The sequence below is a fragment of the Neopsephotus bourkii genome, unplaced genomic scaffold (genome assembly GCF_033783945.1).
Source record: "Neopsephotus bourkii isolate Nb327-2 ecotype Australia unplaced genomic scaffold, CSIRO-AGI_Nbou_v1 NB_547, whole genome shotgun sequence".
NCBI classification, from domain to species: Eukaryota; Metazoa; Chordata; class Aves; order Psittaciformes; family Psittacidae; genus Neopsephotus; species Neopsephotus bourkii.
The window spans coordinates 1,727,724-1,744,825 of record NW_026901048.1 but is presented as its reverse complement, the minus strand read 5'-3'; the positions used below and the strand labels follow the sequence as shown (position 1 = coordinate 1,744,825).

Sequence of the window (17,102 nt, the reverse complement as noted above, 5' to 3'; positions counted from 1 at the left end):
ACATGTACAAAGCAGATATGCAGGCAAACAATAAACACTCCATGAACACAGTGATTAAAATAATTGCCCTTTTTCCTGCAGCAGACAGGACAGACATAAATTCCTTACAAATCACTCTACTATGTATTTTTAAAGAATCACTATTATTTTGGAATTCATATATGGTCTTGGGCAAATTCCTGAACTAACAGGTTTGTATTTCAAAAGCATTTGGCATACTTCTCAAGTCTAGGTTCACTGAATTCCATTTCACTGTCCCTCAAGTGTTTGTTCTGGAACCTGGAAATACCACATACACAAATATGACACAACATGCCTTATGCAGGGTCATAACCTGATGTTTTCCAGACTAAGTGTTTAGAGACAGGTCTTCTCTGGCCTTTACAAGTTAGCTAGTAAATTACAGACTGATTTCCAAATCATTTCCTTCCATTATTTTAAAACAAAACAAACCAACCAACCAAAAACACACACACAAAAACCAAATAAGTAACAAAAAAGCCCAAACAAATAACCCCACATACCAATTTCATGGTGACAGGTAAGTTCCCAAAAGGCACTGAAATAAAGCCTCAGACCTGAAATTCTGAGGTCACTGAGAAGAGCTCTGTGATTAGGACTACAGAACACATCAGCTGAAAAGGTGTGAAGAGCAATTTCAAATTTCTCAGTTAAGTTATGGGCCTTACACAAGCGCTACTTTTAGGAACTCTACTTAGACCAGGGCATCACTGCCAGCATGGTTACAAAGAGCTAGCCATGATGTCTAGCGGTTTTGTTAGGTTTGAGGGTATTTTGCAGAAAAACCTTTGCAATCCTTCCCAACCTCATCATTACTTTCTGAGCTTCTCCAGAGCTCTAATATCTATCAGGAGCTCTAATAGAGTACAACTCCATTCATAGTGCAAGAACTGTGGGGCTGAGGTAAGAACTCCAGCAGATCCTTCACCACCAACAGAAATACTCAGCACAGTGACAAACATAGCTGTCTGAATTAAACACATATAGCTGAGCTAGGGTTTGAGAAACACAATATTTTCTAAGCTAGAACCCAATGTTCTCACCATGAGAAATTTGGTGGGGAGGGGAGAGGCATGAGTAGACACGCTTAAAGTATTAGCATTACACATCCGGTCTTCTGGTTGAGAGAATGTCTTCTGTGTGCCTGGTCTATCTAAAGCAAACTGAAGCATAGATGATGTCAGTGAAGGAAAAGAAATTCCAACCAAAATAGCCCAAATGATGGTACTTTTACAAATCCTAAGACAACTTGCCATCTCCCACATACCTGATCCACACTACAGCCACCAGGAGCAAGAAAATGCATCCTTTGCCTTCCCTATAACTTGTTTAGTATAAGACTCACAAACTAAGGACCTTAAACACTTCTCCTCAGTTAATTTCCTTATACAGGACACTAAGCACTACAGCCTATTTATGACTGATAAACACCACATTTGACACAAGCAGAGCTATCATGGACCAACTATTATTTCTCCTCTACTTGGACTTGTATATGCTATACTCTGTTCCTCTGTAAGCAGAGAACAGCACTGCAGTCTAAGAGTCTACCATCTCTTGTCCCATCACCCAGTACTGTACAGGCAGGTTTCCGAAAGTTTATCACAGATAAAAACCGCCTGTCTACAATCACTTAAGCTCACAGGAAGCCATGTAACCTGAAATGGAAACAGCATGACATAAAACTGTGAACTGAAAGCAGAAAATGAATACGGTAAGATGTACAGCATTTTTACACTGTATCGACTGCCTTGATTGCACTGCAGTGAGATCACTTGGCTGTAAAAGCATGAATTTACAACTACCTCATCTTATACATAGGAGTACTATATTTTATTTTGTGATGGGGTTGGAAGGGAGGTGGGGGGAGAGAAATCAAAATTTCTCTCAGTCTCACCCTTTGAAGGAAGGAAGAAAACAAAACCTAAAACAAACAAACATCTTTTTACGTGCTTTAATGTCATGAGAATGTGAACTCATAACTTTTGACCTTGGCTTCAACAAAGGACATTTGCAATAACATTTCACTTAGATTCAAGCAAATGTCTTTTCTTATATAAACCCATAAAGAATCAACCAATTCTTGTCATGAAAAAATTCATTTCACCATACATTTCATATTTCACGTGATATACAAGGGCAGTTTGATTTTGCAGCATGCTGAAATGAGGAATAAACCCAAACATGCCACTGTCTCCCTGACACTGGAGAAAAAAGGAAACAGTAACACAGGAAAGAAAATAACTTGTTCACAAACAACATGGGGAAGGGGCAGTGGGGGAGAAAGAAAAGGAAAAAAGCTGTCACCAGAACACAAGCAGCTGGTGCTCAGGGACTAGGAAGGACTTTGGCTCCACAATGCAGCAGGATTAGTTGCATAATCGCTGCTGCCTGAGAAGTTATAGGAAGTCTGCCCGTCTCCTCATTAGGAAAAAAATAAGCAACAGAAAAGTCCTTTTAGCACACAGCAGCTGATAAACTAAATACCACCTGTTAAATCCTGCTACAGAGAAGGCCCTCTGTACTTTCAAACATTACTTTTTAGTTTATTGGAATAAAAATCATTAAATTCTATGTTAACCCTTATTAAAAACATCTTATTTCCCCTAAAATCAACATGTTCTAATGCCAGTGCCAAGCCACAGGAATTTACCACCTGGCCTTTCCAGCCCTGCTCTCAGAAGACATGTTTGCATTGGAGAAAACTGTCTCTAAGGCTAAGTTGCATGAAATGTGGCCTCTTCTGTTGCTGTAGAACTTAAAGAATTCTGTGGTTATCACATTTGAACTGTAATCATAAACTACAAAAAGCCACCAAACGCTAACACAATTTTAATTCTATAATTGGATATTATGCAGATACCTATAGCAGAACTTGCAAAATATTTCTAAGAGACATGAAGACAAGTCGACCTACAAGGAACAACGTATCACTGAAGAATGAGTAGGAAAGAGGTTTTCCTGAGTGGTTATGTATTGTGCATACCTGTACACTGCAGCATTGCACAAGGGGTGAAAGTGTGGTTTTACTCAAGCATGAAAGACTGCGAAGATGCTGCATGCTGATTAAGAGGCAGTTGAATTTTAGCTTGCCAGCACTGAATCCATGAAGATAATTCTAGCCTAATTATAGCCCTCTTGTTAAGGAGTTGGACTGAAACCTAAAAGTTTTATCTCCTCATCAAAAATTTGCATTTCTCTGATTATCTCTTTTCTGCTCTAAGGCTTGTCCATTTGGTTCTTACCTCTGGGTCAGAAGGTTTTTATCTTCCCACCATGATTTGGGCTCAAAGCCCAATGCTACTGCATTGCAGAGTCAGCAAAGACATGATGCAGCAATATTCCTGAATTTCTTTGGATGTGGAAGTACATGTCATCGCTGCCAAACCCTGAAAGCCATCCAGATAGAGCTCAGAGGCCACATGGCACTCCATTAAAAAAAAAAAAAAAAAAAAAAAAACAACCCAACAATGATGCTAAGATGCCGTCTTAGCCATTTTATGCCCTGTTATTTTTTAGTTAGTGCCCAGAATACTGCAAAACTCAGTGGCTGTGCAAAAACAGAACAAATGTTCACTCTTCTGCTCACCCCTACAACTCCAAGCATTGCCCCCTGTGCTCAGCACAGACCACTTCCAGCAACAATGGCAGGAATCAGCAGCTCCCCTTGAAGAGAAATATAAATACCAGGATCTGTATTGCAGCAGGAGCACAGATCAGTTTAAGAAAGGGAGATACCTAACATATATTCACCATAAGCCACCACTCCAGCCTGTCAGCTCCTAAGTGCACAGATGAGATGGGAACCTTGTCTAGTCAAAGGAAACAGAGAAGCTGCTAACATGAAAGCCTGAGCAAAGGCACATGCTGGCCACAACACACATTGGATTCTGTATAGCTGTGATCCTAAGAGACCAGGAATTACAGAAAGGCCCCACTCTTCTCCACTTAACCCACCAGCCATCAACTTGCCTCAGGAAAATGATGGAGATGCTGTTCTGCCACACTAGCATCTTGCTGTCACTAGACCTGCAGTGGACAGTCTTGACCAGTAACAATCACAGAAGCAATGGCCAGTTCCAGCATCATTCCACTAGCAGCCACCGTAACAGGAGAGCTGCACATTTCAAAATCCACCTTTCTCTTTTTTTTTTTTCATATTAGGAACTGCTGCAGATAGCAATAATCCAATCCTTAAAACCCAGCATCATGAATATGGTACAAAACAGTACAGCTTTATCTGTAATGTCTCAGCTCTGAATTAAATAAACCACTTACTTTTCCTAATGCTTCTGCAACAACTCAGGATATTGATTAATGACCTGCTCTGCAACAAAGGACCCCACACCAACCTCATCAGCAGTTCCCTCACTCCCCTCCTGTTTCTCTGACAAACACTGTGAACAATTCTCATGTTCAGGACTCAGGGAGGACTCAGGGGAGCCATTTTACCTGTTCAGAGAATAAAGTAATTCCAGCCCACTATTAAGATACTACTGTACACTAATCCAAGTGCAACTAGAACAACGACTGTGGATCAAGAGTGTAATGACCTTCCTTGTAGAGACTAGATGATTTGACATTCCCATCTACTTCACCCCTATTATTTTTTGTTTGGATGCTAAGGAAGGAGGAGAAGGCATAAAGCCAAAAGCATGAAGTGCTCCACTACTCTAACATGCAAAATCTGGCACTGTTAAAACATTTACTTACAAGACAGATACCTAAATGCTAAAAACTAAGCAAGTCAGAAAGCTCACAGTTACAATGGTACTAACTGTGCTACCCACTTCCTAATTGTTTACTTAAACATATGTGGTTTATTAGTAAATTTGCACATCTAAAAGATAACCATTTTAAGTCACTCGCTATTTATATGTCTAGGGTTGCTCTATAGTTGATGATTTCCAGTTAAACAGCTCTCTGGAAGCATGATCTTCAAACCAGCATCTAAGGTAACAGGAATCAAGTACCTGCAAGAGGTAATTATTTTCTCCCAAGTCTATAAGGGCATCCTACACATTTATCTTGATTTTGGACAGCTGAGTCCACACACTTAGAAGTGAACTCTGCCCTCTCTGTGCGTCAGCTGATGAGGAGTTTCTTTTAACTCAATCACCCACAATCCACTATCAAATGATTCAAGTCTGTAATGCCCTTATTTTCCAATGAAGAATGGACAGACAACTAACTTAGACTCACTGCAAAACCTTTCCTAAGCTGCTAGGCTTTTTACATCTGGGTAATTTACCTTTAGGCTTTGCAGATATAATTGAAACTCATTCTGGGTCCTGAAAAACCTTCCCAATTAAAAGTAACTTCTTCTTCAAAAGGGGAAAAGAGAAAGGAACAAACCAGAATGAAAGAGAAAAGAGGAAAAAAAAAGAGTAATGAAAAACAACATAATTATCAGTGACATGGAAAAAAAAATGACAAAGTTGAGCAGGGTAGTTCTGGATGCAGAAGAGGAAAGAAAAAAAAAAAAAAAAAGATATATCCAGATGACCTGACAGAGATGCCAAATGAAAGACAGAGTGCAGTTTTGTGGATGCACAAGGCCTTGAAACATATTTACTTAAACCACCAGAAGCTCAAACTCACATGTTCAAATCTGATTATTCCTGCTTTATAACCCTAAAGCTTAGTTTGGAAAGAGATCAAAAAAATTAAAGCATGCATAAAGCAATGAAAGTAACTGTCATTTGGTTTTTGTTTTAAACTATTAAAAGGTTCTTGCCTGCTCTGTCAACAGCACGCTCTAGGAAATCCCAAATCTTACTGTGTTTTGGCCTAAAAAGAACACAAGCACACACATATCATTTCCTAAACTTGCCAAGTCTCAACAACTACTCCCCCACCCAGCAAAAGAAACAAACATAAAAATTTCATCCTTACGTCATCCCAGTCAAGATGATTTAAGAAATTAGCACAACAACACAAAATTAGGATTTATGTATCTTGTATAAAACTGAAGTTCTTTAACTCACTGATCACCAATTCTACGGAGAAAAAGGAGTCAATCAGGACTCTCTGAATCACAAACATGCTGATCCTAAATTACCTGTGCATGTATACACTGAAAGAAAAATAACAGTAGAAGATTTAAATCTAAATAATTTAAAAAAAAAGCGATAATATTTGGAATGTCAATGATATCCTCGATTTAAATGAACTCAAATTACCAGAAGCAACTATGAGAAAAAAATTATTTAATCTTCAGTGTATTCTTCCTTTGAGAAGGGCCAGAGTGTACCAACCCCATGCTGCTGCTACCTTTGGTTTCTCTCCTGCTCTGAAGCATTTCCAAGAGGACACTAGAGGAATTCTCTGTAGCAATCTTTTTCCAAGCAGTATGTTGGCATAAATCCAAAGCATTTCTTTTGAAACTAAAGCCCAGCAGACTGTATGAGCAATGGACCTGTAGAAAGTCCACAAAAACAGTTGTGAAAGAAGAATTTTCTTTCAAGGGCAGATCAAGAACAATATACAATTGAGATTATGACACACAAAGACCCCAAAAGAAGCCCCAAACCAAAAGAAAGGATAAATGAATACTGTGGACATTGTGTGTGGACACGGACACACACACACACACACACACACACACACACACACACACTTTCCTTGCTTACTCTCATGAGCAGAGCTTTGTGCAAAAGCAGAATATCAAAACAAACCAGAAAAGGAAAGTGGAATAATACATTTGTTTCATTTAAAGCTCTCCTAGGAGCAACAGTAGTACACACACCAGACTTACAGGAACAAGAAGTGCAAGAGAAACACGAACTGCGAAACAGAGATGGGTCACTAACTTGGGTTCTCTTACTTCTGGCACATTGACACATTCCTGCCGTCTGCCTGTCCAGACTTGCCAGCATAGTGCTTAGAGACAGCTGAAAACTTACAATGAGGTTGATAATGTAGAGTGTACATTCAAACAGCACCTCTTCCTCTATCAACCAGTGAGTAATTACCATCCAGCAAGAGGTGCCCTAAAGGGACCTGTAACAAGGGCAGAGGGCATCACTATCCAGCGAGATGCAGGAAGGAAGGAAACGAAGTGTAGCAATAAAAACTCAGGCTAACTGGAGCTCAAACAGTGTCAGAGGGCGAACAAATTTTCTCTTCTCAAATCACCAAACTTTCTTCTCCACTTAAAGAACACGGACAAAAGCTCTGTCTACATTCAAGTTAGACTGAATCTCAGTCTCCTAAACTGAAAGAGGATGAGAAGGAGTATTGCGTGATGACTGCAATACCGTTTTCTTAGGTTTGCAGGTCCACCAGGACAGTATTGCTAGAAAGAGATCAGAAGAGAAATGGTCTTCCAAGAAATACTGCAGCACAAATGGCACTGCTTTGTCTCCATCTCCCTGCATTGCTGACAATACAGCCAGCTTAGTGGAAGACAAAAACTGGCTTCCATATTCTGAAATCATCTGAAATGCTTAAACTATTGGGGGAGGGACAAAAAGACATCACCAGCAACAAAACACACCACATCAAAACACCACATGCCAAAACAACAACAAAAAGAAAATATATATAAAAACAAACAATAAAAATCAAAAAAACCCAAATCCCTCCTCCAAGCCCTCAACTATTGGATAAACTACATTTCTACCATTTTGAGACTAAACTCTGTGACTACAATAATATTGGCATGCTGTATTAGTTGAGATTTTTTCAGACATCTTTCTCAAAGACATTTATATTTCCTATCTTACCCCCATTATTAAAGTGATCATTTTGAGATAAACGTGGTCTCATTCACTCATTCATATGCATTAACTACCACAGCTGGCAAGTGCTACTCAGCATCATTAAACTGATACCTTCAGCTCAGCAACTTCATTTTAATCCCATTAAAGGTATGCCAGCTAATACAACCAATATCTTAACAAAAGCCAGCAATAAACACAACTGAATGAATACACAGGGGACATACGTCGTAACTGCTGACTGACACCATTATCTGGATCTCTTTGTAGATAACGAACCTCCTAATGTCATCCATTTTCGTACAGTCAAATGCATGGTTACGTGCAACGAACTTGAGTGGGAAGAAGGGATCAGAGTATGTAAAGCACAAATCCCAAAAGGACAACCAACAAGCCATGGCAACCAACAAGCCATGGCAACATGGTTTACATGACCCTTGTATGCAGCAGCAGGTGCCCCCAAGCTGGGGGAGATGCAGAGGGAGAGGAAGGTGGGAAGGGTTTCAAAGCAAACAAGAAATTTTATTCCATGCATCAGAATGCCTTCAGATACCTAAAGGTCACTTTTTTTAAAGGATCTTAAACTCAAGAGGACAACTAGAATACAAATACTGACTACCAACCACTTCAATATATTTAATTTATCGCTGAAAGCTAAATTTATTACTGAAGGTCAAGAGGAAGTTAAAAGAGACTGGGTCATCTTCTCTGTGTGCAGATTATGTTTATACAGCACAGGGCTCTTTGACTTAGTGGATGATGATACTACAACATGTACGGTAAGGTAAGCAAACTCACTTTCAGTCTGGAAATAAAAACCTCTTAGGAGAGTAATAATTGTCCAGAAGAACAGATTGCTAAAAATGCATGTCAGATTTTCCCCTAACTCAGAGCCATTCATCATATGGGACACCTTTCTAAAAGAGATACTTCCATTCAACTAAAAGATGTTGCAACCAGTGCAGTGACATGTCACTGCTTATATGGAAAGATAGTAATTTCTTACTGTAAAAAACATTACAATCATCCAAAGATCACCACTGAAGTATCAGAATATTCAAAAGATAGTTGGTTTTAACTAAGAAAGGACACCACAGACAGCAAAAAGATATCAGCACTATAATTATACTGCTACAGTAGACAGGTTTTTGAGATCCTGCTTTGAAATGGTCCATTTTCTCAGTCTCTTTCTCTTGTCCTCCTTTTCCAGGCCTTTTTATTGGGGGGGGGGGGGGATTGTACTAGCTAGTCTTCAAGATAAATCAACAAGAACTTGCAAAACAAGCACCAGAAAATAACTCTGACACAGTACTGTATTTTTAGTACAAGCCTTCATCTCATGATAAAATTTTGCCATCTTTTTTCCAGCCCTGTTCAAAATACTCTATTAGGTCTTAGGAATTCCATCTCAGGAACACTCATTAGAAATGGTATAAAGAAGAGTAAGAAGCTTACTCATTAACATCAAAATACTTTAGCAATGAAAAAATGAGGGTGAGAACACCACTTCTTTTCTGTAAGACAGAAATAAGGAATGACAGTAACACAATATGCATAAGCACATATGGATGTGTCCTGCCATTTATTGTCAGCTCATAAATAAAAGGGGAAGACACTGAAAATGGAAAGCAGAAAGCTTCAAGGTAAATTAGAAGAAACTCATGTAATGAAACTCACTACCACTTTTGCAGAGTTTGTTATAATTACGGAAAAGCGTGATTCCTCCATTGGACATGATGAACACTGTCATACTTCCAATGAACAGCGTTTTATAAACACAAGTATAAAACCCCGTGTGCTGAGGAGACCAATCACTTAGGCCACAGTTTCCCCTACAAACAATGATTTCACCTAGCAGCCACAAGAACTGTCCTTCTTGCAGCCTGTGAGTCTCGTGGGGCTGGCCAGCCTCAGACTCATGGCTGCACACCAAGCTATGAATGACAGTAAGGCTCGTGCTCCACACACCACCCTCTGTTATTGCCCTAACAAGCAAAGCCTAGAAAAGCATATTTCTGAGCACTAAAGCAATCCAGTGTGATTCTCCTCTCTCCACATAGTTCAGCCTAAACATTATTCTAACAGTACCTGATGAGTGATCTGGAGGGCAACAGAAAGCTTATTTTTTACCCCAACACTCATAGTCAACTGGTCGAAACAAAATCTTCATGACTTGTTTGTCAGACTTGTTTGTTCTTTTCATACTGAATTCTTGCTACCAAAGAAACTGCGGTAAGAGGGAAGAGGATCTATTTTACTGGTTTTATTTTTTATTGCTAGATTTTACTTGTTAGCTGATAAACTGGCCATGGCCATACAAGTAGTCATCAACATGATGTGAAAAGGGTCAAGTAGTCTTGGTAATACAATTCTACAAAATTCTTCAAGATATTTGCAGACAAATACCTCTTGCCCAGTCTAAAGAACAGTAGCAATACTCATTAATGAGAAAATAACAGACAAATCATAAAAGTCTTCACCAGGCCTCCATTCTCCATTCATGCAGGCAAATATATCTTCCTGAAACAGTTACACTGAAAACTCCTTGAGAAGAGTCTTCATACATTAACAAGAAATCACAACACTGTGCACTATGACTTTTTTTTCTGTAAATATCAAGACAATCTATTAATCCCAAGCAATGCAGTTATTCTAAAAACCTGGGTTATTCAAAGACTTCTTACAAAACCTTATTTAATGTTTTAACAAGAAAGTATGACTTCCCACCACTCTTCTATGTTCCAAGTTAATACTAAACTTTCAGTCAAGTCAGAGTGTTCCTGACTGAGCTCCTGCTCCCCTCTCTCTGATTAACTGCAGGCTTATTTCCTTGAGCAAAGTAAAAGGGTCAAAGGACCCTTATTGTTTACAACCAATTTGTTTAAATTCACAAAAATAGCTTGCTTTCTTCTCGGCAGAGGTAAGACCCTTCCACGTGCTGTGTTAACTCTGCAACAAGGTTTACTAGCCACCACCAGGACCTTCCAGCCACAGACACCAGTCACTGCTGCCCACCACACCAACAGTGAACACAGCAGACATCTAACAAATAGACCAGTTGTAAGCTCAATGGTGAAAAAGTTACAGTAAAATACACAGTACTTTGATATCCTATGAAATAACGAATGATCCTGTTGTTTTCACTATCACATCAAAAAAACAGAAAAAAATCATTAAAAAATCACCCTCTGCCTAACTGCCATAGTGCTTCACACTGCACTTAAAAGATTCACATCTTAACTTGCTGCTTAAAGTACATCAAAAGCACACCCCATACTCACCATCTCTTATCTCTTCCTGTAAAAAAGTCAGGTCTCTAAACCCTATTCTTCCAGCTAAAACACCCTAGCAAATGTCCTGCCAGATGTCTCTTCCAACCAACATTTCTCTGATGTATTCAAACTGTCCTAGATGAAATCAAATTTTAAGATAAGTCCTCCCTCCCAACACATAATAAAGACAACTGTGGTTAGTCTGTTGAACTCAAGTCTTGCCCCACCATTAATACTAGAATAAACCCTTCAACATGGTCCTGACACCCATAGATACTGGAGAGCCTTTCTCAGATCACCAAAGAAATGAATTTTGCAATACATTACAATACAGGACTGCTAAAAACATTTAGTTTTGTTGGGCATTTTGGACATGTCCTAAGACATAAAATAACTTTTAAATACATTTTTGAAAGCAACACAAAGTTCACCATGCCTCTTTAAGCACACTTTCAAGGATAAATTTGCAGAGACAAGCTGTGAAAGTAAAAGAAACCTGGCATACATCCATTCCTGCCTCTCCACACAGACACCAGAACAGTCTCAAACCACAGCTGAACCCTGTGTAACTTCTTAGTACAGCCATTCACAGAAATAGTTATAAAGACACCATATTTCAAGAAAGCTCCAAGAAGTAACCTTCATCTCTTATAAACAACAGAGACCAAGAGACTATTGGTTTCTGGATGCAGAACATTTGACACTCCATCATAGAGCTTCACAGATTGGTAGACTTCCCTGGTAACCTAACGTGGAGCTACAGGGAAATTAACCAAAATCAAGAATGTATTTCAATTGCCCATGGCTGTGCAGTGTTTGAGAGGCTCCACTTTCCTATTCAAAGGCATCATTGAGTAGTACTGCAGAAGGCAGATACACTTCATCACCACAACCCTCAGCTTAATGCAACAAGACAGACTTGAACTGAGCTCCACACAGTATCAACACCTGCTAATTGTGGTATTCTTTTTTTTAAGTATTTATATAAGCTTATGTTTTCATTTGAAATGTTCATCGTTACTCAGGCTGCAAGTTCAAATTCACCCTCAAAGGATGACAGAAAAGAGGATGAGCAGAAAAGAGGAGAGCTGTCATCTTTCAAATTTAGTCTGCCTGTGCCAGAGGAAGCTAAATCTTCACCTTGGTATAGTCTCTATTCAATCTGAGCTACTCCAGAAAAATATCAACTATATTGATCTCCTTGCATAAAAATCACAATTTTAAAGACATTTATAACTAGACAAAAAATATTTTTCTAAGTACATGATTTGCAATACATACACCTCCTCTGTTTCCATTTATTGGGGAAAAAAACAAACCAAGCCAAACAAAAAAAAACAACCCCCCCCAAACCCACCAAAACCAAACATTCAGATTATTATGTGTATTTGAAGCATATACATAAGCATGTATGTTCTTTACTGAAATAAGAATAGGTTATAGTTTTAGGTGGTTTAACTGATCAGTATGGTCTTCCAATTCACACAGAAAAACTGTACAAGTAACTAGGAAAAAAAAAATATCCAGCTACAAATATAGCATATCCAGATTTCTGTCTCCCTAAGTACACCACTGAAATTGTAAGGGATTTCAAAGAGACAGCAAGGAAGCCTTCTCCCCCCCCGCTCCTGCTCCAACACTGCTAGGAACATGGTTGTGTTCCTGGTAAGAAACTGAAAGCAAAATATTTCTGTCTCCAGCAGTTACCACAGTCAAATAATAATGAAAAGCTTGAAGAGATACACCCTGGTTACTTCATGAGCCACTCAAAACCTAAATTAAATATTCTTCATCAGCTTATTCTCACACTTAGAACTGTGAAAAAGAAACTTCTGCAAACCTAATTAACAAGCGAATTAGCATCCTCTTAGATCATATCCACAGAGACTTTGTTTTTACATTTCTATTGTGGCTCACTGCTCAACTGTTACTGACTCAAGTATTAGCATTTATTTTGTGATGCAATAGCAAGACTGCTTCTGTGCCTATTCCACATGGCTGCTTATAACAAACGTTTACTTCTGCCTGTTCAGAGATGCATCCTTTCTTCTGCAAGTGTAAAGAAACTTCCAAATAAAATTAATTTCAGTCCACTTCAGTCACTTTATCAGGCAGAAAATCAGTGATGACAAGCATACTGCAAGCTCTGACCACATCCTTTTTAGTCTCATCATATTCATGACATCCCAATTCTGAGCATCTTGCCATGCGAAGATTCCAAAAGTGTTGTAGCCCTCACAGTTGTGGGAAAAAATTGACAACTGCATGCCCAAGACTCAAAAGTATCAAAAAAAGAAATCCATTTATTTCATGCTCTTAAAGCTTTAAAAGACATAACTTGATTCAATCTCACTACTGAGGGCCTGCACTGTGACATTTTAACTTAGGTTAGCAACCTTGAGAACAAAAAAAGGCTCAACTTTTGCATTAAGAAACACGCTCGTTATCTGCTTTGTCTGTCATTCTACTATGCAACACATTCTGTACCCTGTGCATTCACGCAAATACAAAGCAAGGCCTTGATCTCATCCCTGGCTCTCACATGAAGACCCAAGGACCTCCATAAAACCCCATTAGAAGTAAGTCTTGACAAGAATACAACTGCAGAGACAAGTCCCAAGATCATCAGAGACACTCCGAAAGCTATGGAGGTGGTGAATCTGAGCATAAAAACAGTGAATAGCAGTCCAATTATCACCAGCCTGCAGTGAAAACACTCTCTTCTCCTGTTCCAGTCAGAGCACTAAAGCACACCCTCTCCCATTCAGTGAGGATTCAAAAGCTTCAAGGTGTTAAAACAAACACAAACAGGAAAACTGAAAGCATTCCCTTGCTCACCACAGTTTGGGTGCAGGATCCACTTAAACTAGTACTGCCACTGAAGCCACCATATTACCCAACTAAAGCAGTCCACCTACTGTGAACAGCTCAAAGGCCACTACTCCATGCCAGTCTAATCAAACTCGGACAAAAGCTGAGGCTGATGATGCCAGGTGTGCTTCTATGTGATTAACCTTCTTAATGATCTTTACCCTCCCTGAGGCACTCTGAACAGTCTTCCTCCCTTTTGGGATTCTCCATCATCCAAGCCCTCAAAAACTCTTTTAAAAGAAGTTTTGTGACCAAGCTAAGTTGATATTTTGTCATATTTTTAATTTTACAGCATACCTTCTGGACATTCACCCATGGGAATGTTACGAAGTTCAATAAGGCCAAATGCAAGATTCTGCACCTGGACTAGGGCAATCCCAAACACAAATATGGGCTGGGCTGAGAATGGATTGAGGGCAGCCCTGAGAAGGACTTGGGGGTGCTGCTCAATGAGAAGCTCAACATGACCTGGCTCATGTGAGTGTGCCCTCTCAGCCCAGAAACCAACTTTATACTGGGCTGTGTCAAAAGCAGCATAACCATCACATCAAGGAACGTGATACTGCCCCTCTACTCCATTCTTGTGAGACCCCCACCTTCAGTACTGTGTCCAGCTCTGGGGGCACCAACATAAGAAGGATGTGGACCTGCTTGAGCGGGTCCAGAGATGGGCCACAAAGATGATCAGAGGCTGGAGCACCTCTCCTATGAAGACAGGCTGAGATATCTGGGCTTGTTCAGTCTGGAAAAGTATCAGGGGAGATTTTACAGCAGCCTTCCAGTACCTGAAGGGGGGCAACTAGAAAGGTGAAAAAGAAATTTTTGTAAGGGTATGTAGTGGTAGGACAAGGGGGAATGGCTTTAAACTGAAAGAGGGTAGTTTCATGTTAGATATTAGGAAAAAAATCTTTACTATGAGGGTGGTAAGACACTGGAACAGGTTGCACAGAGAAGTCGTGGCTGCCCCATCCCTGGCAGTGTTCAAGGCCAGGCTTGATGGGGTTCTGAGCAACCTGGTCTAGTGGGAGGTGTCCCTGCCTGTAGCAAGGAGTTGGAACTAGATGATCTTGAAGGTCACTTCCAACACAAACCATTCTACAACACCCTAACCATTTTCTCAGGAAAGTAATTTCCCTTCATAACCTCAAATTACACCAAAAAAAAAGGGATATACTTACACTGCCAAGTAAAGAGACACAAACTTTAGGAATCCCCTAGTGTACAAAGCACTTTTTTCTATTACAGTTCAGCTGTGAGCTAAGATTCTGGTTCACAGAAAGAGCTAGGTGCCTCAAGCAACACTACTTATCGCCATGACATTCAAATACACTCTACTTTCTGAAGCAACATCCCATCAGCTATTAGTTTCCACAAATCAAACCATCCTGCTTTGAATTATATAGAGATTTTTCCTATGTCTTCATTTGAAAATAATAAATCATCTGGTAATGTAAGAACATAAAACATGATTCACTTGCACCAATACTCCACCTGTCAGCGCAATACTGAAAAAAAACCCCAGCAAAACAGTCCAGGTAGAGCTACTTTCCAATACCCAATGCACAGCAATAACTTTGACAAAACTAGTAGTGAAGTAGAAAGCCAGATAATCATTTTTACGAGCTCTTGATGCACATTTTCATGTAAGTCACACTGTCCCAAAAATGAAGGACCCTAAAACACATCTAAGGTATATGCTGGAACATCTTCCCTTTCTAGCCACGTGCCTATCTCATTACCAAACTGCAAGCTCTGAAGGTTTTGCTTTCCTCTATTTGCTTACTTGACACAGCTGCTTTAAGTTAAGCATCAGTTTTGGTAACTGCTCCCCTACTCTGAAACCTTCCACTAGAAAGCCTTATATGCATATCCAAACCCAAAACTCACATGACCATTAGAAAAAAAATATTCAGGAGAGGGAATAACTTCTTTTACCAACTAGGAAGTTCATAGAAAAAGTTGCTGGAAGAAAGCAGGCAAAAGCCATCTCCCAAAGGTCTGACTTCTCTAAGATACGTGTCTTAGACTCGACACAGGAAGCTTAAGTTAGGCATGTAACTAATCCACCTAACCTGAAAAAGTGGAAGTTTAAATCTCACATATTTTCAGTGCAATATTGTAATTTCTCTAGAGCAAGAAAGAGATGAAATCAGCCATCTGGAAATTCCACTTCTTTCGTGTGTTTTCAGATGTATTATTATCTACACACTAGGTTATCCAACCTGCTCAAAGCTTTTTCTTTGTAGCATGGTAATAAATTGCATGACATGGAAATATCAGTATTTATGAAGATATAAGAACTAAGCAGTCTTTTAATGCATATCTGACTGCTATAATTCAGATGCATCCATCTTATCTTTCTCCCACATCACTTTTTATCCAAAAAATATGAAGCTATGGGACTTTGTCCCGTTCAACATCCCTTATCGTTCATTTCTTCCAGAGAGTTCACTATTTCCTAGCATAACACTGTTTTATTACTTTCAAAATTTTAGAAGATACCTTTTTACATGTGCTACAATAAGTTCTGCAAATTTGTCCACATTCTGCAATATGACAGAAGCATGAGAAGTCACATGCTTAAGACAGGCAGAAAACCATCACAGGGCATTGATGAAACACAAAGCCATCAAAGTAATCAAAACCATTTTCCCTTAAAAGGGAAAGATCCCAAAACACAACATGTAGCTTTCACTGGAATAATCCAATTCCAAAGAAATGTCAAACAATTTTTTCCCCAAAAATCTCAATACAGACAGTTTTACTTCCATGCTCACAGCTTTGTTCAACAGGTTGGGAGAGAAAAATTAAAAAGTAAAAAAGATTCCCTGCTGTCATTCAAAATCACAAAAACATCAGCACAGTTGGCAAAACGTATGTCCAGTGCACATTTCCATACAGAACAGAAATCAGAAAATTTTGCCCCAGAGCTGTCCACAGGAAAAAAAACACCCCAAAAGATGAGTGTCATCTTCACTTACAATAGACTTGAGGAAAGAATTAGCTAAAGATTGTTCCCCCTTCACCATTCACCACAAAATCCTTGTAATTACAGGCGATTATTAAATCAACATACAGGGTGTAAACAAGCCACTTGGAGTCACAAAATGCTACACAGTATTAACCCAATAGTTTTATACAGTATTTCCTATTCCTCCTTCTGTTAAGCTCTGACACAGTATTAGCATAAAGACAAAGCAAGATATGCAACAACTGT

The 17,102-nt window shown here is 39.3% G+C and overlaps 1 protein-coding gene across 3 annotated transcripts in view; it reads right to left on the bottom strand.

Annotated features, from left to right (window-relative positions):
* WDFY3 (WD repeat and FYVE domain containing 3) overlaps nucleotides 1–17,102 on the bottom strand; it is a 173,662-nt gene that overhangs the window by 151,988 nt on the left and 4,572 nt on the right. The window contains exon 2 of one of the 3 annotated variants that reach the window (XM_061350992.1): nucleotides 220–279. The exons of the other annotated variants lie outside the window; for them this stretch is intronic. The gene's annotated coding sequence lies outside the window, so the exon portion shown is untranslated. The remainder of the gene's footprint in view (nucleotides 1–219; nucleotides 280–17,102) is intronic. 3 annotated transcript variants of the gene reach the window in all.